General features: G+C 38.4%; 1 long non-coding RNA gene and 1 pseudogene across 3 annotated transcripts in view; both read left to right on the top strand.

Annotated features, from left to right (window-relative positions):
* Positions 1 to 22,781, top strand: part of LOC133773908 (uncharacterized) — a 151,333-nt gene that overhangs the window by 33,095 nt on the left and 95,457 nt on the right. The gene's annotated exons all lie outside the window — the stretch shown is intronic.
* LOC133773844 (prostaglandin-E(2) 9-reductase-like) lies at positions 1,901 to 20,944 on the top strand (annotated as a pseudogene).

Genomic DNA, 22,781 nt, shown 5'->3' with positions numbered 1-22,781 from the left:
GAAGAAAGAACATCCAGGACTTGAACAAAAGCTCCAGTATTGGATGCTGGTGTAGCAGGTGGCAGCTTAGTTCACTGCCTCACAATACTGGACTCCCTAAAATTTATTTCTGTTATGATACATTTCAGTGTTTTTTAAGTGGATGATTTAATGGCATTATGTACATCTGAATGCTGTGCAAAACTCACCAGTGCCTAGTTACAGAACCTTCATAACAAGACAGTATCCCTTAAGCGGTCACTCTTTACTTCTCTCTCGCTGGTCTCTGGAAGACCCTTATCCTTCTGTCTCTATGCATTTACATGTCCTGGAGCTTCTATGTCATTGCAGTCATAAAATATCTATTTTGTGTCTGGCCACATATCCCATGAGGAGACTAATGGATTGCTGTTTTTTGTTTTAAAAAGAGTAATGTTTCATCTGACAGGGGTGATCCAGGGAGATCACAGATGCTATATCAGATTAGGCCCCAGTAGAAAATAGTGACATAATCCTTAGATAGATTATTGTGGAGCAAATGATAAAATATTTTAAGTACTGTAGATCGATTATACATTAACATTTGTTTGATATTACATATTTTTGCAGCTATAAAGGCACATTGACAAGAGGAATATCAGTAGAACGACCTGAGAAGCTGATGGATTTTAGGGAGATACAGTGGCCTAATAAACTATGTGTTTGGTAATCATACATTTGTATTCAAACCAATTTTGTTATGTCTGAGTGATAAGAGGAACCCATAACTTAACCCTTGTGATTATTTCCTAATTACAAAATTGTTATGATAATATTTCCTTCATCATGCTGCTCTGAGGACTAAGTAAGGTATGTAAACTGACTAGCACGGAAGGTGCCAATGAGCAATACCATGAAAATAAAGTTGTGGGGGTGTACTACCAACTCAATGTTTATGATGAAACCTAGGGTTTTTTTTAATTTATTTATTTGAAGGAGTTACAGAGAGAGGTAGAGACACAGAGAGTTCTTCCATCCTGTGGTTCACTCCCTAGATGACCACAACATCCAGAGCTGTGCTGATCCAAAGCCAGGAACCAGGAGCTTCCTCTGGGTCTCTCACATGGGTGCAGGGGCCCAAGGACTTGGGCCATCTTCTACTGCTCTCCCATGCCATAGCAGAGAGTTAGATTGGAAGAGGAGCAGCTGGGACTAGAACCGGTGCCCATATGGGATGATGGTGCTTCAGGCCAGGGCTTTAACCCACTGAGCCACAGTGCTGGCCCCAAAACCTAGGTCCTGAAAACTGCTTATAAGGTAGACTTTTAATGTGATCTAATGCACATACTCAAAATGTGTGTAATATTGTTTTGCTGCTAGCAACAGTACTTTTCTGACTTTAATATACAGGCAAACCAAACTCAGAAAAAAAAAACAGTAACATTTTTACACTACTTTTCATTTGAATATTTAGACAATATCTGCAGAAAATAATGCATGTTAGATACGTAACACAGCTCTATTTTTTTTTTCAATACAATAGTATAAACATAACTACTCATGGGGCCAACGCTGTGGTGCAGCTGGTTAACACTGTGGCCTGAAGCGCCGACATCCCATATGGGCGCCGGTTCGAGACCCAGCTGCTCCACTTCCAATCCAGCTCTCTGCTATGGCCTGGGAGAGCAGTGGGGGATGTGCCAGTATTGATTACATTGTGATATATTGAGACATCTGTGATGTCTCAGGGCTTATCAGTGAATTATAAACAAAGTTTTGACCTGCTTGAACAATCATTTTTGAACCTGACTTCAGAACCTTGTTTACAAGAAAAATGAGGGTAATGGTAATGGAAATTGCAGGGAAGTTTGTTTTTTGGTTTTTGGTTTGTTGTTGTTGTTGTTGTTGTTGTTGTTACTTACATTCATTCACCTAGATAGGTATGAAGGATCCCAGCTGCATATGGAGCACAAGCTCTTTTAGACAAGCAAAGGCACATGTTAATAAGCCACCTCAGGTAAAATGTATTCAGTTAGATTAAACTGGTCTGTGGGTAGTTCAGAATGCAGGCTTTCCAACCAGAACCATTGGGCACTTTCTCCTTTCTCAGGGTAAATTTCTGCCATGCTCATCTGTGTACCAGGCTTACATAAGGGTCTGGAAAATTGAGGACAGACACACTACATTTCCAGTTTTCAAATATTCAATCTTTCTGGGGCATGGTTGGTTCTCCTGGAGCTTATAATAATCCTCAGGTCAAAGCATGTGAGCCTTAGAATCACAAACTAGATTAATATTCAGAAAAAAGAGATAAAGCAGCCAACCATTGTACGGACTGGTTGTGGTTTGCTTTTGTAACTTCTTTTCCAGGAAGCTGTATACCATCACTAGGGGCGCGTGTTCACATCTATCAGCATGTGGTTTGGAGGCTCCAAGAGGAAGCAAATAAATTCCTTCCCTGGTCATTTTCCATTACAGTTGGCAATCACTAGGTGTAGTTTATCATTTCCTCTTTGAGTGTGTAATGCCTAGAGTTGGCCCTGGGGCAATTATTTGTATTTCTTGCAAGAGTTTGAAGGGTGTTGAGTGTTAGAGTTTCTAACCAGTTTCTTTCTTTTTCTTTTTCTTTTTTTTTTTTAAGATTTGTTTATTTTGCCGGCGCTGCAGCTCACTTGGCTAATCCTCCACCTGAGGCGCCGATACCCCGGGTTCTAGTCCCAGTTGGGACGCTGCTGTCGCAGTTGCTCTTCTTCCAGCCCAGCTCTCTGCTGTGGCCTGGGAAGGCAGTGGAGGATGGCCCAAGTGCTTGGGCCCTGCACCTGCATGGGAGACCAGGAGGAAGCACCTGGCTCCTGGCTTCGGATAGGCACAGCGCGCCGACTGTAGCAGCCATTTGAGGGGTGAACCAACAGAAGGAAGACCTTTCTCTCTCTCTAACTCTGCCTGTCAAAAAACAGATTTATTTATTTATGTGAAAGTCAGAGTTAGAGGAGAGGCAGTGAGAGAGAGAGGTCTTCCATCCGATGATTTACTCCCCAATTGGCTGCAATGGCTGGAGCTGCACAAGTCCGAAGGCAGGAGCCAGGAGCCTCCTCTGGGTCTCCAACATGGGTGCAGGGGCCCAAGGACTTGGGCCATCTTCTACTGCTTTCCCAGGCCGTAGAGAGCTGGATTGGAAGTGGAGCAGCTGGGTCTCAAACCGGCGCCCATATGGGATGCCGGCGCTTCAGGCTAGGGCATTAAACCGTTGCACTACATGGCCGGCCCCAACTAACCAGTTTCTAGAAAAGTTTTGTGGTCTGGGGAGGTGGAGGGTAGGCCCTTCATAGTATCATTGGGGATCTATGAAAGTGGCTTATACTTCTGTGTGGGTAAACTTTCTAACTTCTGTTTCAGTCCATCGTATGTCCCTGATCATTTTTATTCTTTGGGTCTTTACTAATTACACTCTCCGTGGTGCTGAGAGGCCCATTTCATAGGCAACTGTCTGTGCCCATAGCTGGCTTCCAGGGCATCTCTGTTGACACAGGATGAGATTTTCTGTGCAAACAGATCCACTCGTACTGAATTAAAGAACACTGATGTGCAGGTATGTCTACTTTTGGAAGAGACAGATTTAGACTTGGATTTGGAGAAGCAGAAAGAAAATAGTTTTGAATCCCATCTATTTTCAGTCACTGGTAGAAATAAAAGCCCTATTAATAAATAAAATCAACCAAAAAGCTCCAATTTTTTAGATGAAACCTTTAGCGCCTGGCAGACGATGTTCCATTCCAGGCTCCTGGATTCAGCCTGGACCAAGCCACAGCTGTTCATCTGGGGAATGAACCAGTGGATGGAAGATTCTCTCCCTCTCTCTCAAATCAATCAGTTAATAAATCCTTTTTTACAAAAGGAACATCTGTGTATGTTTTGGTGCGAGAGAGAGGGGGAGGAGACAACAAAGATTTTTTTTAAAGAATTGGTTCCTGTAATTATGTGACTGATAAAAACAAAATTCAGTTGACTAGCTGGAAGCTCAGGCAAGCGCTGAAGTCCCAGTGTAAGGCCCCAAATCCAGAGGGTAAGTAAACTATCTACAGGAAACTCACACAGGATTTCTGTGTTACACTTTGGAATGAGAACCTTGTAAACAAGGTTCTGTAGTCAGGTTCAAAAATGATTGTGCAAGCAGGTCAGAACTTTGTTTATGATTCACTCTTATTTGGGGAAACATTAGTTTTTCTCTTAATGCCTTTAACAGTTTGGATGAGGGTGATATCCCTTACTTGAAATCAACTGATTGTAAATGTTACACATTCATATGATACAGAGAAACGATTGTATTTAAGACTACTATCTTAGCTCTTGGAAGATTCATGCTGAAATGAAGGGTGATGCTTATAATTTATTTTCACATCGCCACACACACAAAACAAGGAGAAAGAAAATAAAATTATGAACACCTAGTGAATCATCGTTTACTACACTATGCCAGAGAGACTGAATCAAGGGATTGAGCTGGTTCAGTCCAAACTGATACAGTATTCTATTATGAAATAGAAATGTGGACTCCTGGAGGAGTATAAGCTAGATAGTCCTAAATGAATCAAAAGAAAACAAAACATTCCAGTAGTAGACACCGTAGTAAATGGAAAAACAATTTATTACTTTCTATCACATGAGAAGATGCAGGGCCTTTGATTTCTGATATAGACTTAGCTCTGTATGAGTTGGAAAGCAGCTTGGATTAATCAGAAGAGAGGGGTCCAATCACCAGCATTTAAGATGTCTCTCACATCACGATCCACATGCAGGAGCTGCTAGTAGAAGCTATGATGCAGTCCTCCATGTTAGTATTCTTCAGAAAATGGGTAATTAGGGTGGCCATCAAAACTAAAACGAGAAAGAATAATGTATAATCAATTTGATGACACTCTAGGAGAAGTGATTTGTATGGAGTTTCTCATTTTCATAAACATAACTTTAAAATGGAATTTTTAAAATAAGAATTCAGGTGCAATTAATATTCTTTCTCATAACTCTAACTTCAGAGCATGAAGAAATAGTGAAGAACTTTTGTTGGTTTTAAATTGTCTACACCAATAAAGTTTCGGTTTTGCCTCCATGTGCTTCCTCTGGTTTTAAATCTCTTTTATAAAATTTCTTCATTTCTTGCATTGAAGTATCTGTATTTCACAAAATCAAAATCAAAATTTCTCTTGGACTCCACTAATACTAGCATTTCTGGAGGCAAATGCTGTATTTGAATCCTGTACAAACACGCAGTGAAATGGAAAGGACAAGTTTTAAACGATTAAATACATTTAAGTGACAGAGTCCAATGCATGATTGCATATAGAAAGGATGAGAATTTCTGATATGAATCACAGGGTTGAGGTGCTTTTAATCTGAGAATATTTTGGAAACGTTTAAATAGGTTACTTGAGTAATAACTACAGCGTGTGTCCACTAGATGGCAATATATAAACCTCCCTACATGGAAGATACATCAGTTGCTCTTAAGTGCCTATAACAACGTAATGTAAAGGTGCACATGAAGAAGTCCACATTGCCCCTGGTCCCATTCACACTACTCCCATTTCAGATACCAAAGCTCTGGAGAGCATATAGGAGGAAAATTCCACAGAGCTGTTTCATCTCTCTGTCTTCCTAATATTGAAATAACTTTTAACAAGTGTACTACGTTCTTCAAAACCACGTATTAACCAGTGACTTACAAAGGGGTGGCATCATAGTGAAAATTTCTGTTCAGTCCATCAAGAATTTTCATGTCCTCTGAAGTTAACTGAAATTCAAAAACCTAGGGCTAAAGTAAATTTTTGTTACTACTTTTAGACTGCTTAATTTGAAATCTGAAAATTCAAGTGAATCAGACTATCAGTACATATGCAATGCATAAAAATGTAAGTTTTCTCCAAATTTATTAGACATACCAAAAAGACACTCAAAAGGTTAAAAATATCAGTCAAAAAAATAAAGCCATTTCTGTATATATAAGTACTAAACTGAAACAGTGTTATGCTTTAGATAAAATGACATCTCAAAGGAAGAGAGATGAAACAAAACCGGTATTTTCAAAAATATTAAAATATCAAGATAATTTAGTAATGTTTCTGGATACGAACAAATCCCTAAATCCCATCTACGAGCTTGAAGAAGGTGAAAAAATATTTGAACCATAATTTAATTGAGAAATTGTTCAAAGACTAGTAAATTATGTTCAAACAACACAAGACCTGCCTCAAAGAGGAACTTGTAGTTTAAATCTGAGATATTTTAAGCATAAAATGATTGCTAATAGTAATAGTAATTGTTAATATACTATGCCAAATATATCTGTTAATACATAGTAATATCCAGAGAAAAGGAGAAAGACCAGAATGCAAAGTATGAACAGTTATGAATCTGGGAACAAGGCACATTATTCTTTGAACTTTCATGCGTATTTGAAAAATTTTAAAAGAAAAAGTTGAGAAAAATTATCAAAAGCATATTGGGGCCAACATTGCAGCACAGAAGGTAAATTCACCACCTGCAATGCGGGCATCCCATATGGATACTGGTTTGAGTCCTGGCTGCTCTGCTTCTGACTTCTGATCCAGCTCCCTACTAATGGCGTAGGAAAAGCAGCAGAGTGCTGGGGCACCTATCACCCATAGGGGAGATCCAGATGAAGCTTCTAACTCTTGGCTTCAACTTGGCCATTGTGGGATATGTGGCCTTCTGCACAGTGAACTAGTAGATGGAAATTATCTCTTTCTCTTTCTGAAGCTCTGCCTTCAAATAAATAAATAGTATCAAAATTATTCTCTGAATTAATCTAACAATATACATAATTTCTAAATGAATAGTTATAAAATAATGAAATGCATTAAATATACCCTAAATAATTTTAAATTTGCATAATAATTATGCATCTCTTAATATTATCAATAATTCCATTCTCTCCAAATTAATTGACAGCTTCATTACAGAATTAAACATTTAAAAACTTACTCTCTTATGGGAACTGATTTGATTATATATAAAAGAAAACATAGTCACAGATATAAAAAGTATTCTAAAATAAATGAGTGAATGTTGCCATATGGGTAGCCAGACTTATTTTCATACAAAATTAAGGTACTACAGCAAAGTAAGTAAATACACTGAATACAAAAACAATGTCAGAAAGATAATTACATATACTTGATGCATGGTAGAGATGACAATCAAGATATTGTTACTCGGACATCTAGACTGCCATTCAAAAATCCTACTTTTGAATTCTTACTGTATAATCTTATGAGTATAATGTAAACTGAAAATAGATCTTTGTAAAAATGAAGAGTGGGAAACTGAGAAAGAGGAGGAAAAATGTGGGAGCACAGTTGGGAGGGAAGTTAGAGTGGGAAGAATTACCATGTTCCCAAATCTGTATTTGTAAAAGTTATGTACCTTAGATAACATTTAAAATGTACATATGGTACATGTGTCTCCTTATCTCACATAATATGAACAAAAGCAATTACATTTACAGATCAAATTTAGTTATAGATTTATTTGAAAATTTATTTATTACACAGAGAGGAGAAGAGCAGAGAGGCAGAGAGAGGAGAGAGAGGTCTTCTGTCTGATGGTCCACTCCCCAGTTGGCCGCAATGGCCAGAGCAGGGCCAATCCGAAGCCACGAGCTTCCTCGGTCTTCCACGCGGGTGCAGGGGCTCAAGGGCTGGGACCATCTTCTACTGCTTTCCCAGGCCATAGCAGAGAGCTGGATTGGAAGCATCCGGGTCTCGAACCAGCACCCATATGGGAAGCTGGTGTTCAGGCCAGGGTGTTAACCCACTGCAGCCCTTTCATCCTTTCAGTTTCAGTCTGCGTGCATCTTTGCTGGTGAGATGTGTTTCCTAAAGGCAACAGATAGATGGGTTTTCTTTTTTGATCCATTCAGCTAGTCTGTGTCTTTTAGCTGTAGAGTTGAGAACATTTACATTCAGTGTGACTATTGTTAAATGCTGTCTTTTTCCTGCCATGTTTCCTTAAGTAGAGCTATTTATGTATTTTGGCTTTTTTTGTATTTTAGCCGAGTCATTTTCTAAGTTCATCTTCCTTTGCAGTGAAGTTCTTGTTTCTGTGTTTCTGTGTGTAGCACATCCTTGAGCCAGTATTGTAGGGTTGGGCACAAAGATACAAATTCTTTGAGTTTCTGTTTGTTGTGGAAAATCCTTGTTTCCCCTTCATTGACAAATGATAGCTATGCAGGATACAGTATTCTGTATTGACAGTGTTTTTCTTTTAAAACTTGGATATGTCTTGTCATTGCCTCCTTGCCTGTAGGGTTTGTGATGAAAAGTCCGGGGTGGGTCTTATTGGATTACCTCTGAATGTGATTGTTCATTTCTCTCTGGCACATTTTAAGATTTCTTCCTTTTTGGACACTAGCCCACTGTTGGTGGGAATGCAAACTGGTTAAGCCACTATGGAAGTCAGTCTGGAGATTCCTCAGAAACCTGAATATAACCCTAGCATACAACCCAGCCATCCCACTCCTTGGAATTTACCCAAAGGAAATTGAATTGGCAGACAAAAAAAGCTGTCTGCACATTAGTGTTTATTGCAGCTCAATTCACAATAGCTAAGACCTGGAACCAACCCAAATGCCCATCAACAGTAGAATGGATAAAGAAATTATGGGACATGTACTCTATAGAGTACTATACAGTAGTCAAAAAAATGAAACCCGGTCATTTGCAACAAGATGGAGGAATCTGGAAAACATTATGCTGAGTAAATTAAGCCAGTCCCAAAGGGACAAATATCATATCTTCTCCCTGATTGGTGACAACTAACCAACCACAAAAAAGGAAAGCTGTTGAAGTGAAAGGGACACTATGAGAAACAGTGACTTGATCAGCCCTTGTCCTGACTGTTGAAATACAATGTAATACTTTATCCATTTTAGTATTTTTTGTTCTAGTACTATTGGTTGAACTCTGCAATTAACACACAATTATTATTGGGTGTTGAAATTTTAATTGCAAAGTGATCCCTGTTAAATATAAGAGTGGGAATAACAGAGGGAGGAGATGTACAATTTGAGACATGCTCAATCGGATTTGCCCCAAATGGTGGAGTTAGAAATGTGCCAGGGGATTCCAATACAATCCCATCAAGGTGGCATGTACCAATGCCATCTCACTAGTCCAAGTGATCAACTTCAGTTCACAATTGATCACACTGATAGGTCTAAGAATCAAAGGGATCACACAAGACTAGTGTCTGCTAATACTAACAGAATCAAAAAGGGAGAGAACAATCCATTATGGGAAGTGGGATACACAGCAGACTCATAGAATGGCAGATGTCCTAAATAGCACTCTGGCCTCAGAATCAGCCCTTAAGGCATTCGGATCTGGCTGAAGAGCCCATGAGAATATTTTAGACATGGAAAGCCAAGACACTCTGGAAAAAAAAAAAAGAGGACCTAAATGAATGATCTCTGTGAGTGAGATCCCAGTGGAAAGAACGGGGCCATCAAAGAAGGAGGTACCCTTCTCCGAAGGGAGGAGAGAACTTCCACTTTGATTATGACCCTGTCGGACTAATATCGAAGTCGGCGAACTCAAAAGGCTTCCATAGCCTTGGCAACTCATGACTAGAGCCTAGGGAGATTACTGACACCATAAACAAGAGTGTCAAATTGTTAAGGCAACAACAGGAGTCACTGTGTACTTACTTCTCATGTGGGATCTGTCCTTAATGTGTTGACCAGTGCGAAGTAATGCTATAACTAGTGCTGAAACAGTATTTTACACTTTGTGTTTCTGTGTGGCTGCAAACTGATGAAATCTTTACCTAACATATACTGAATTGATCTTCTGTATATAAAGAAAATTGAAAATGAATCTTGATGTGAATGGAATGGGAGAGAGCGCGGGAGATGGGAGGGGTGTGAATAGGAGGGAAAATATGGGGGGGAAGCCAATGTAATTCATAAACTGTACTTTGGAAATTTACATTTACTAAATTAAAAAAAAGAAAAAAAGATTTGTTCCTTTTGTTTCACTGATCTAAGTGTTGCCACAATGTGTCATAGTGAATTCCTTTTCTGGTCCTGTCTTTTGAGAGTTTGGTACATTTCTTATTTAGATGTCTCTTTCAATATGCATATTGTGGAACTTTTCTGATATTTCATTAAGAAGGCTTTCTAATCTGTTCTCTCTTTCCACACCTTCAGGGACTCCTATTATCTGTATATTACAACGCTTGATAGACTCTTGTAAATCTCCAGCCATGATTTTTAATTTTCTCTGCCTGTCAAAAATAAAAATAAAAATAAATAAATAAATAAATATGATCAGAGTCGGCGAACTTGGAAGGCTTCCATAGCCTTGGCAACTCATGACGAGAGCCTAGGGTAGTTACTGGCACCATAAATTAGAGTGTCAATTTGTTGGGTCAACAACAGGAGTCACTGTGCACTCCTCATGTGGGATCTCTGTCCTTAATGTGTTGTACGTTGTGATTTAATGCTATAACTAGTACTCAAACAGTATGTTTCACTCTGTGTTTCTATGTGGGTGCTAACTGTTGAAATCTTTACTTAATATGTACTAAATTGATCTTCTGTATATAAAGAGAATTGAAAATGAATCTTGATGTTAATGGTAGGGGAGAGGGAGCGGGAGAGGGGAGGGTTGCAGGTGGGAGGGAAGTTATGGGAGGGGGAAACCATTGTAATCCATAAGCTGTACATTGGAAATTTATATTCATTAAATAAAAGTTAAAAAATTATTTATTTATTTGAAAGGGAGAGTTTTTAATTCTCATCTCTTCCTCTAAAAATATCAATGCTGGAGGAATTTAGACTTTTCTGTGTGATTTTCTGAGAGGACTGAATAATACTTGCACTGTTTTTTTTTTTTTTATGCTTCATTCCATGCATATTTTCCCTATTTGAACCTAACTTTTTGAACTTACTGCATGAATAACTATGAATGTAACTGTGGATATTAGCTGAGTCTTTCCAGCTAATCACTGAACCTTGATGATGTTCCTAGTGACTTATGATATTTGTGATTGCTGGAACTGAACATGTACTTGAGATGCCCAGCTTTATTATTTCAAAAAGGAAAGAGGCAAACTGGGATGAATTCATGACTCCAACTGCAGAACTAACCCCAAAGAAAATGAACAGTTGATTCTTGTCAAGGTCATTGCTTTTACCTGAACTAGTTCTTGTCACTTGAATTTCCAAATGCTGCTTTTGGTTGCTCCTCTAGGTTCCTACAAGTGAGGCTTTGGAGGCCACCAAATTAACTATAGATGCCGGATTTCGCCATATTGATTCTGCTTATTTGTACAAAAATGAAGAGGAGGTAGGACTGGCCATCACAAGTAAGATTGCAGGTGGTGTAGCGAAAAAGGCAAGACATATTTTACACTTCAAAGGTACTGTCTCATGGTGCACAAAGTAATGCAATGTTATGAGTGGAACTGACAATTATATGATTGGATTCATAGTTATTGGTGTATTGTGTTTAGTGCTACAAATTTTATTCAGATACATTTGCATGTAACATTTATTTCTTAAAATGTATGTTTTATATTCAAATCTATATTTTATGTAAAGTCCCTTTACCTTTCTAAGTCTCTCTCAAAGCACTGTGATGTAGCATGGTTGTGGAGACAGCACTATCATAAGATTACGGCTTTCCTCATTTCCTCAGTGACTTTTTAAATTTTCACATTATTTTCATTATCAGTTGTCATCTTTATCAACATGACTGAACAATATGAGAGTTCTCATTAGGCATTAGATATATATAAACATATTTAATATGTGCAACACAAAATTTTCAAAATATTTCCCTTCAGTTTTGCCAGTAAAAGGGATACTAATTCTTCCCTATTGAATTAAGCAGATGTCAGAATTAGATCATTAAATTTTATAAAAACTCTGCTATTACTTGATAACATTTTTATCTCTGGTGCCATGATTCACTAGGTTAACAACCACCAAACATATACTACAGGTTATATAGATATAAGATCACAGGAAACTCCCAAAATGGGAGGAAGTGCTTTTTCCTTGTATTCAGCAGTTTCTAACCAGTATAAAAATACACCAACAAATTTGGTTAATGTATTCATCCAACACAAAAATTCATTTATTAACTTCTTCAGTTTTGGTCCACTTTCCATAGACCAAAGCTGGTTCGACCAAGCTTGAAAGAGTCACTGAAAAAACTTCAACTGGACTACGTTGACCTCTATTATTATTCATTGCCCAATGTCTCTGAAGATAGGTGATCTGTATCATAAAGCTTATTTCATTTCAGCTACCAATATAACCACAATTTTTATGAACTGGTGAATGACACATGTATATAATTTATATAAATTCAATCTGTGTACTATATAGAAACTACTGAAGTTAGCTATGCCTAAGAATTTATTGGATTATGTAACTGGAGAGTCCAGGCCACAAATAGATGTACATATTTTAAGTAGTCTTAAGACATGTATTGATATCGATCTTGCATCTCTGTATCACTTAAGGTTACTTGATTTTTGTTGAACTTTCTCCCATTGGTGTAAAATATGGTCTGGGAGCAATTCAAGGTTCATGGTCATTAACATTTGATAGAGACTCTGCATCTTCCAGTATTAAAATCAATTTTGAAAAGAACCTTATATACAGGTAATATGACTTCACTTGGAACAAACAATATTGGGGTAGATAAAACTGGCTAGCTTGAGTCAAGGCTGCAATCTATCACTGCTACAGTTCAAGACTATGTAACTATTGATTTTCCAAGTAAAAGAGAGGCGTTTCTAAGGAAAAGTAGTAATGGATGTGGGGAAAGTGTATCTACTAATACATATAGTAGGTGTAAGAGAAGAAATTTCATATAGTTGCACATGCAATCCTTTTAACACACACACACACATGCACACACACACACGCTCTGCTTCCTGGAGATTTGCTGAGTATAGGAGCATTGCCATGGTGGAAATTTGTGTTGGGTGACATCATTGTGATGACTGCTTCTGTTACAGCCAGGGGGAGAACTTATTCCTAAAGATGACCATAGAAAAGTACTATTTGACACAGTGGATCTTTGCTCCACGTGGGAGGTGAGTATGTGGAGGGGAGAGTAAGGAGAAGGCTGGAGAGGGGGTTCTGTCACACTTTCACCTGGGAGAATGGCGTATGCACCCACTCATGGAGGTAGAAATTCATAGATTTTACAAGGAAAATCATCCTGAGTGATGGGGAAGAACCAGAGCCTTCTACCTTCACTGGAATTTCTGCATTCATATTGGCTCAGACAGCTATGCAAATGATTCTTCACAATGTTCTTCTCCACAGACAATGGAGAAGTGTAAGGATGCAGGATTGACCAAGTCCATTGGGGTTTCCAACTTCAACCGCAGGCAGCTGGAGATGATTCTGAATGAGCCAGGGCTTAAGTACAAGCCAGTTTGTAATCAGGTCAGCACACTGTACTTCCTTTCCTGTTCTTGCTTCCTTTCTTCCTATGTACTACTACCAGTATCCATTGATCCTTGATCTTATATTTGAGGAATCGAAGATCTACAAGCATAGCTATTTTGTCTTGGAAAGTGTGGAGGACCCACTATTGTGTTTCTTCTTAGGAAAGTCTTAGTGGGAAGGCGTAAAGACCTTAATTCTTATTGTGTAATAATGTAGGGAGGTAAAGACAATGAAGGAGGCAGCACTTGGTAATCAGACGTCAGAGGGAAGGTGGACCGATCCCTGAGCTATGAGAAATGAACAGAGATCAGATGGATGAAGGTTATGTGGAGGGAACTGTGTCCAGGAAAGAAGGCCATAAAGCATGAGATGGGCAGTAAGTGGAGTGAAAATAAGAAAAGACCAGTATTTCTGATTTCATGTGTTTTATACAGAGGTACAAATGGAGAAAAAGTTAACTAGAAGTTATGAAAGTCATACACATTAGAGGTAGGGAGTTATCTGCTTACGGAGATACTAGTGATGGATGAAATCAGCAATCAAGAGCTTGTAGTAAGACAGACCTGACCCTGTACCTAAATACATCAGAGTCTGTATCTCCTCCCTAGCTTATGCCACTAAATCAACTGTTTAAACACATCCATTCTGTGTCTGGTTCTGTGCTCTAACTTAGGTTATAGAAGCAAGGGTCCTCAATTGGAAAATGCAACTTACAAAATTCCTGAATTTGCTATACAATGATAAAACATCATGATTCTCAAATATAAATATTAGAAATTATCATTATTCTGGACATAATTTTCTCATAATTTTATTGTTAAAATTCTCAAGCATTAAAATATTTGAAACAATGATACAGAACATATGTATTTTGTATTGTACATCCAAAACTTTTGAGATTTGCCACATTGTGAAGTACATAAGATTCATACATGTATGTATATGTGTTTGTGTGTGTGTTCTGGGTATATCTGTACAAATATATGCAACATTTTAAAAAATCTCTTCAAAGAAAATTGTGGACATGACAGTTCATCTCTACAGCCCAGAAACCAGGTCATTAGAATAAATACATTCTCCCACACAGTAACACCTTCTGTTATGACACATAGGGAAATTAACAATCATTGCCTCACATCCTCTAATACCCAGTCTATCATCTCGGTTGTAGTCCAGTTCCCAATAATTTTTTTCTGAAGTGTCTTTTCTATGTCTTCTCTGGTTCTCACATTGCTTTAGTCCTATTCCTTGAGCTTTTTTTCCCCAAGGGAATGATCATCCAACTTTTTTCAGCATGATACCAAGCCAGGTTTTTGTCAAATATTTTAGGGTTGCTATCTTGTGGTATTGATTAACTTGTTTCTATATTCCAGTTTTCTATAAATCAGAAGGTACATCTGAAAACTTTATTAAAACTAAACATTTTTGGTAAGAAAATATTCTTAAAATGCTTTAACCCTCACATTATGTCAGTAGGAAGCACATAGTGACAGGTTGTCCCACTGTTGGTGACAGCAGTATTTTTCACTTGGCTGAGTTAATGGTAGCCAAATCTCTTTTTTTATAAATATGTTTCTTTTTGACAATTACTGGTAGCCTATTGAATGACTAATGTCCTAGGAGAAATAGTATCCCCAACTAAGTTTTATGTAATAATTGAATATTCATCAATGATTTTTGCCTGCTGCTGCTCTCTCATTGAAGTTTGTAAGTAATTATTTTCATTTTTAATCGTTCTTATTTTCTCAAATGATATTTTGCCCTAAAAGGCCCTCATCAAATCACAATAAAGTAAATTATTTCTATAAGACATGTTAAACTCTTCCCTGCAACAATCAATGTCACATGAAACAATTACAGTAATAATCAGCAAACATTAGGGCAAGCAGGTTTTTTTTTTAAGATTTACTTTTTTATTTGAAAGGGAGAGTTACAGAGAGGCAGAGGCAGAAAGACAGAGGCGTCTTCCATCACCGGTTCACTCCCCAAGTGGCTGCAACAGTGGGAACTGTGCCGATCCGAAGCCAGGAGGTTCTCTGGGTCTCCACGTGGGTACAAGGGAACAAGGACTTGGGCCATCTTCTACTGTTTTCCCAGGCCATATCAGAGAGCTAGCTGGATGGGAAGTGGATCAGCCAGGACTTGAACCAGTACTCATATAGGATGCCAGCACCACAGGCAGCAGCTTTATGTACTACGCCACAGTGCTGGTCCCAGGGAAAACAGTTTTGATTTCTTTGAGTGTTTCTCCGTTTTCATGATAGTTTTATGGATTTCCATTTATTCTGTCATATAGTTCATTTTACTCATTATTTTTAATGTGAAATCCATTGAGTGTACTCAGTGAGATACCTTCCAAATTTACAGTGTTGTCCATTAGTCTTATCTTCAGGATTCTTACAGTAAATTTTGGCTTTCTGCACAATTTGATAATCAATGTGCTACAATTCTATCCCTTTTCCCCAATCTGGAATTCACGATGTGCCCTTGTAGTGAACAAAGATGTAAGTATCAAGAAGTGGTTTGTAGGGTTGCTTATTCTCAATGACATCTTTTTTTTTGTTTTTAATTGACAGGTAGAGTGGACAGTGAGAGAGAGACAGAGAGAAAGGTCTTCCTTTACAGTTGGTTCACCCTCCAATGGCCACTACGGCCAGCGCACCATGCTGATCTGAAGCCAGGAGCCAGGTGCTTCTCCTGGTCTCCCATGCGGGTGCAGGGCCCAAGCACTTGGGCCATCCTCCACTGCACTCCCGGGCCACAGCAGAGAGCTGGACTGGAAGAGGGGCAACCAGGACAGAATCCAGTGCCCTGACCAGGACTAGAACCTGGTGTGCTGGAGCTGCAAGGTGGAGGATTAGCCTATTGAGCTGCGGTGCCAGCCTCAATGACATCTTTTTTAAAAAAAAAAATTTAACCAGGGCAGGCACTGTGGTGGAGTAGGCTAAGCCTCCACTTGTGGTGCTGTCTTCCCTTATGGGTCAAGATTCGTGTCCCAATTACTCCACTTCTGATCCATCTCTCTGATAATGGCCTGGGAAGGTAGTGGAAGATGGCCCAAGATCTTGGGCCCTTGCACCTATGAGGGAGACCCAAAATAAGCTCCTGGCTCCTGGCTTCAAATAGGCACAACTCTGGCCCTTGTGGCCATTTGAGGAGTGAACCAGCAGATAGAACACCTCTCTCTGTTTGTAATTATGCCTCTCAAATAAATAAAAAATAAATAAAATATTTTTTAAAAATTAACCCATTGAACTCAGTAATTGACACACAATTATTCTTAGGTGTTTAAATTTTAACTGAAAAGTGATCCCTGTTAAATCTAAGAGTGGAAAAAGAGAGGGAGGAGATGAACAATTTGGAACATGCTCAATCGGACTGGCCGCAAATGGTGGAATTAGAAATGTGCCAGGGGATTCCAACACAATCCCATCAAGATGGCATGTACCAATGCCATCGCACTAGTCCAAGTGATCAATTTCAGCTCACAATTGATAGCTCTGATAGGTCTAAGAGTCAAAGAGATCACACAAACAAGACAAGTATCTGCTAATACTAACTGATAGAATCAAAAAGGGAGAGAAAGATCCAACATGGGAAGTGGGATACACAGCAGACTCATAGAATGGCAGATGTCCTAAACAACACTCTGGCCTCAGAATCAGCCCTCAAGGCATTCAGATCTGGCTGAAGAGCCCATGAGAGTATAGCAGGCATGGAAAGCCAAGATATCATTGAAAAAAAAAAAAGACCTAAATGAATGATCTCTGTGAGTGAGATCCCAGTGGAAAGAACAGGGCCATCAAAGAAGGAGGTACCCTTCTCTGAAGGGAGGAGAGAACCTCCACTTTGACTATGACCCTATCGGAATAAGATAAAAGTCAGCGAACTCTAAAGGCTTCCATAGCCCTGGCAACTCATGACTAGAGCCTAGGGAGATTACTGACGCCATGAACAGGAGTGTCAAATTGTTAAATCAGCAACAGGAGTCACTGTGTACTTACACCCCATGTGGGATCTGTCCCTAATGTGTCGTCTAAAGCCAAGTGATGCTATAACTAGTACTGAAACAGTATTTTTATACTTTGCATTTCTGTGTGGGCACAAACTGATGAGGTCTTTACTAATTATATACTGAAGTGATCTTCTGTATATAAAGAGAATTGGAAATGAAAAAAAAAAACAACCTGGTGTTAAAATGGAAATGGCATAGAAAATTAATTAATTTGAAAAAAAATTATGTAGGATCTCTGTCTTTAATGTGCTGTACATTGCTATTTAATGCTATAATTAGTAATCCAATGGTAGTTTTTTCACTTTATGTTGCTATATGGGCAAAATGTTGAAATCTTTACCTAATATATACTAAACTGATCTTCTGTATACAAAGAGAATTGAAAGTGAATCTTTACATGAATGGAAGGGGAAAGGGAGCGGGAAAGGGGAGGGTTGCGGGTGGGAGGGAAGTTATGGGAGGGGGGAAGCCATTGTAACCCATAAGCTATACTTTGGAAATTTATATTCATTAAATAAAAGTTTAATAAAAAAAAAGAAAAAAAAATTAACCCATTCAGGAGACAGAAATATAAAATCTATTTTTAAAAATAAGTTTATTATTTAATGTTCATATTGTTCAGTTTAATTTTGATGTTTCACACTTTAAATTCAGCTCTTCTACTTTTCAAATTTTCTTTCCTCATTAATAATAACATTGTAATAATCTGATACTGGGGCTGGCACCATGGCTTAACAGGCTAATCCTCCGCCTTGCTGCGCCGGCACACCGGGTTCTAGTCCCGGTTGGGGCACCGGATTCTGTCCCGGTTGCCCCTCTTCCAGGCCAGCTCTCTGCTATGGCCCGGGAAGGCAGTGGAGGATGGCCCAAGTGCTTGGGCCCTGCACCCCATGGAGACCAGGAGAAGCACCTGGCTCCTGGCTTTGGATCAGCGCAGTGCACCAGCAGCAGCGGCCATTGGAGGGTGAACCAACGGCAAAAAAGAAGACCTTTCTCTCTGTCTCTCTCTCACTATCCACTCTGCCTGTCAAAAAAAAAAATAATCTGATACTGTTCTATCTTTTCTAGCCTCTTCCAGTTGGTTTCTTACCAATGCACTAGGGAGACAGTAGATGATGGTTTAAGTACTTCAGTCCCTGCTAGCCACATAGGACACCTGGATAATGTTCTTAAATTAAATCCTGGTTTTGTCCCAGCCCTGGCTGTTGGGGCCATTTTGGGCCAGTTGTTTTGAACCAAGAAATGAAAAATCTCTCCTCTCTTCCCTTTCTGTGTCACTCTGCTTTTCAAATAAATAATTTTTATGTAAAATATCATACCAGTTTTCTGGAGTTAACTCTCAAGTGGCTTGGGGGAGGACAGAAATTGCTTTTCAAAGCAGCATCCCAAATGATGCTGATGCTGCGAGTCCATGAATGCTGTTTGAGAGGGCTCTCTACAGAAGACACCTTAGTCTGTTTGGGGAGCCTCCTAACAAACTGATTGCTCAGCTTTAAGAGTTGTACATCCTACTTTTCCTTCCAGGGTGGACCAGAGCTCCCCAGTTCTCTTGGAAGATTCAGTCATCTGTGCCTTGGAAAAAAAGCACAAGTGAAGCCCAGCTCTGATTGCCCTTCGCTACCAGCTGCAGTGTGGAGTTGTGGTCCTGGCCAAAGGTTTCAGTGAGAAGCAAATCAAAGAAAATTTGCAGGTGATGAGTGGGGCTGTGGCATCAGAACGTCTGTGTCCTGTGTTCATTTGTAGGCTGTTGGGACATCTTTGGGCCAAGTCTATTTCTCTGGCATAACTGTGCAGAATTCATGGAGATTTGTATCATTTTTCTCCTCCCATAATGGCAATAGGATGTTCAGAATTACGGATGCATAGAATTATGATTGATGAGAGAATAAATTTGAGTTTCAGTTTTAAGTTGAGAACTTACTCTGTAGCCCCATGCAAGATGCATCCCATTTTTTTCAGTTTTTGTAATGAATAATTGGAGTAAGTGATTTTCAGTCTAGAAATTGTTACAATTTTAATTTCCCTCAATAGTCACACAATTTGTTGCTTACACACTTACGCATTTTGATTTTCCTGTTGCATGCACTGTCTATTCAGAGTTTTGTCCATATTTATTAGATTGTCTGTCTTTTTATTTGTGTATAGGAGATCATAATTTTTTAATTAATTAATTAATTTGAAAACCAAATAAACAGAAAGAGATCTTCTTTCTGCTGGTTCACTCTCCAAATGACTGCAACAGCTAGATCTGGGTCAGGCCACAGCCAGGGCCCAGGAACTCCGTTCACATCTATGTGGGTTGCAGTAACATAAGCTCTTGGGCAAACTTCTGTTGCGTTCCCAGACACATGAGTATGAAGCTTGGTCAGATGCAGAGTGACCTGTACTGAACCAGCACTCTGATGTGGGATGTTAGCATTGGAAGCAGACCGTTTAACCTGCTGCACCATAACATGGGTTCCACAAGTTGTTACTACACCATAACTTGAACCTGAATATCAAACCACCTACCACATGGAGATTTAATATTAGAACCATTTATACAGCTCATGATTAACACTTTGCCTGTGCTCAGCTGATTTTTTTTTTCATTTTTGCCTGAACTCTGTTGTTTATTTGCACTCAACTTTCTATGCATTTGCAGGTCAATGAGGCACTGTAGTTCAGGATGTTGATTGGAATCTCCAGTGTTTCAGCTTTCTTCCTTATAGTTTTTCTTCTTCCTTCCAAGTTGCCCAGGCTCCACTCCATCATAAGTCAGTGGGTGGATACTTGAGAAGTGTCCACATGTCTAGGCTCAGAGCTGTCACACCATTGCTTATCGCAACTTCCCTTGACCATACCAGAGTTAAGGAATGTGAAAATAAACATCTTTTCTTAAGAAATTGAAGTGCTAATTTAAATAAAAAGGGGTATGGAGACAGAGAGATGTGAAATATTGGGATCATTTTTATAATCAATAATCATATATTTGTTATGTTAAATATGTTTTTATTGATTTATTGTCATTTTTATTAGCTCATACAACAAATGAATAGAAGAGATTTTTGTTATAACTCATTGTTTTTTGGACAGGACTGATTAATAGGTATGACCTTCAAAGTTATACAATTGATCAGAAATAATTCATGTTATTCAATTACAGTGGCTACTAGCTATTTCTTAATTATTAAGGTGGAAGTCTCATGAATTTAGAAGAAACAAGAGTATGCACCATATATGTTAGTGTCTCTCAAGGAAATTACCAGCAAATAAAATAAGTAGAAATTAACAAACTATAAGTGACTGATAATTTTAGCCTTTTAAGTATTTTCTTGGTATGTCTAGTAACTTTGGAGACAGCTTGTATTTTTATACATTGCATATGTTCTGATAAGTCTGATTCATTTGGATTTTCAAGATTTCCAATTCTGCAGCCTAAAAGTAATAATAAAAAATTACTTTTGTGCTAGGTTTTTGAATTTCAGTTAATTCAGAGGACATGAAAACTCTTGATGGACTGAACAGAAATTTTCACTATGATGCCACCCTTTTGTAAGTCACTGGTTAATATGTGGTCTCAGTATATTTCCTGAGGAAGAATGTAGTACACTTGTTAAAAGTTAATTCAATACTAGGAAGACAGAGAGATGAAACAGCTCTGTGGAATTTTCTTCCTATATGCTCTCCAGAGCTTTGGTATCTGAAATGGGAGTAGTGTGAATGGGACCAGGGGCAATGTGGACTTCTTCATGTGCACCTTTACATTACGTTGTTATAGGCACTTAAGAGCAACTGATGTATCTTCCATGTAGGGAGGTTTATATATTGCCATCTAGTGGACATACACTGTAGTTGTTACCCAAGTAGCCTAAAGGCACCTCAACCCTGTGATTCATATCAGAAATTCTCATCCCGTCTATATGCAATCATGCATTGGGCTCTGTCACTTAAATGTATTTAATCGTTTAAAATCTGTCCTTTCCATTTCACTGCATGTTTGTACAGGATTCAAATACAGCATTTGCCTCCAGAAATGCTAGTATTAGTGGAGTCCAAGAGAAGTTTTGATACTGATTTTATGAAATACAGATACTTTAATGCAAGATATGCAGAAATCTTAAAAAAGAGATCTAAAACCAAAGAAAGCACATGGAGGCAAAACCAAAACCTTATTGGTAGAGACAATTTAAAACCAACAAAAGTTCTTCACTATTTCTTCATGCTCTGAAGTTATAGAGTTATGAGAAAGAATAATAATTACACCTGAGGAGAAAAATATGAATACTTATTACTGCCCCAGTGGAGACGTTAACTTGTAATGGAGATAATTTGACATTTTAAGAACTCAGAAATTGGTAGATATAAAATTATAGCCATTAATATTTTATTAATATGGAGTAAATAAAAAATAAAGAGTGGCAAGCTACCAATAATTCTAAACACTAATAAATATCTAATAGTATGCAATAGTGTTTTATGATTTTATATTTTGTGTCATTACAGCTATCTAATAATTTTCTTGCTGTCAAATAAGCTTCTTGGATGTGGATTCATTTCTGATTCATATGACACTGTTTCTATTTCTGAATCTCACATATTCTATGTAGTGGACAGTTATAAAGTAATTAGTGAATTACAATAGAAGTGAAATTGTTATAAGTAACCTGATTCGGTAAAAGTATTGATTAGTGCTGAGAATGTAGCTGTTATTTTTTCCTATGCAAAACAAGGATGAAACAGTTTCTCCTTTCATTAAGAATTGCAGTAAAAACTATGAATATCTCTTTGCTTTTTCTTTTCACAGATGTATCTAAGTATAAGTTTGAGTATTTGACTTTAGGTGTTCTGTTTTGAAAGCCAGGAAAGGAAATATAATTTGAATATTTTAATTAGTATTTTAAAAATTTCATCATAAAGTCATGTTTGTGAAAATAAGAAGCTTCATAAAAGTCACTTCTCCTAGGGAGTCATCAAATTGATTATACATTATTCTTTCTCATTTTAGTTTTGATGGCCACCCTAATTACCCATTTTCTGATGAATACTAACATGGAGGACTGCATCATAGCTTCTACCAGCAGCTCCTGCACGTGGATTGTGACAGAGTCTGCCTTCTTAGCAGACGCACCTGCCCTATCATCCTACCCCGAGAAACTGCCCATAGACACATCCATTACTGCTTTATACCCCACTAGCTCTGGTCAGCCACTCAAACGGCCCACAGCCTGCATGTGGTCATGCCATTCCGGATTACCATTGTTCCTCATTCCTGCCCCTATCTGAGCAAGCACTCCTGTGGTCTCTCGTTTTGAGCACTGGTTAGTCAATGATGGGTAAGAT

The sequence above is a fragment of the Lepus europaeus genome, chromosome 14, assembly GCF_033115175.1.
Source record: "Lepus europaeus isolate LE1 chromosome 14, mLepTim1.pri, whole genome shotgun sequence".
Taxonomy (NCBI): domain Eukaryota; kingdom Metazoa; phylum Chordata; class Mammalia; order Lagomorpha; family Leporidae; genus Lepus; species Lepus europaeus.
Note: the sequence above shows the minus strand (reverse complement) of the source record. Positions and strands in the feature narration are given on the sequence as shown.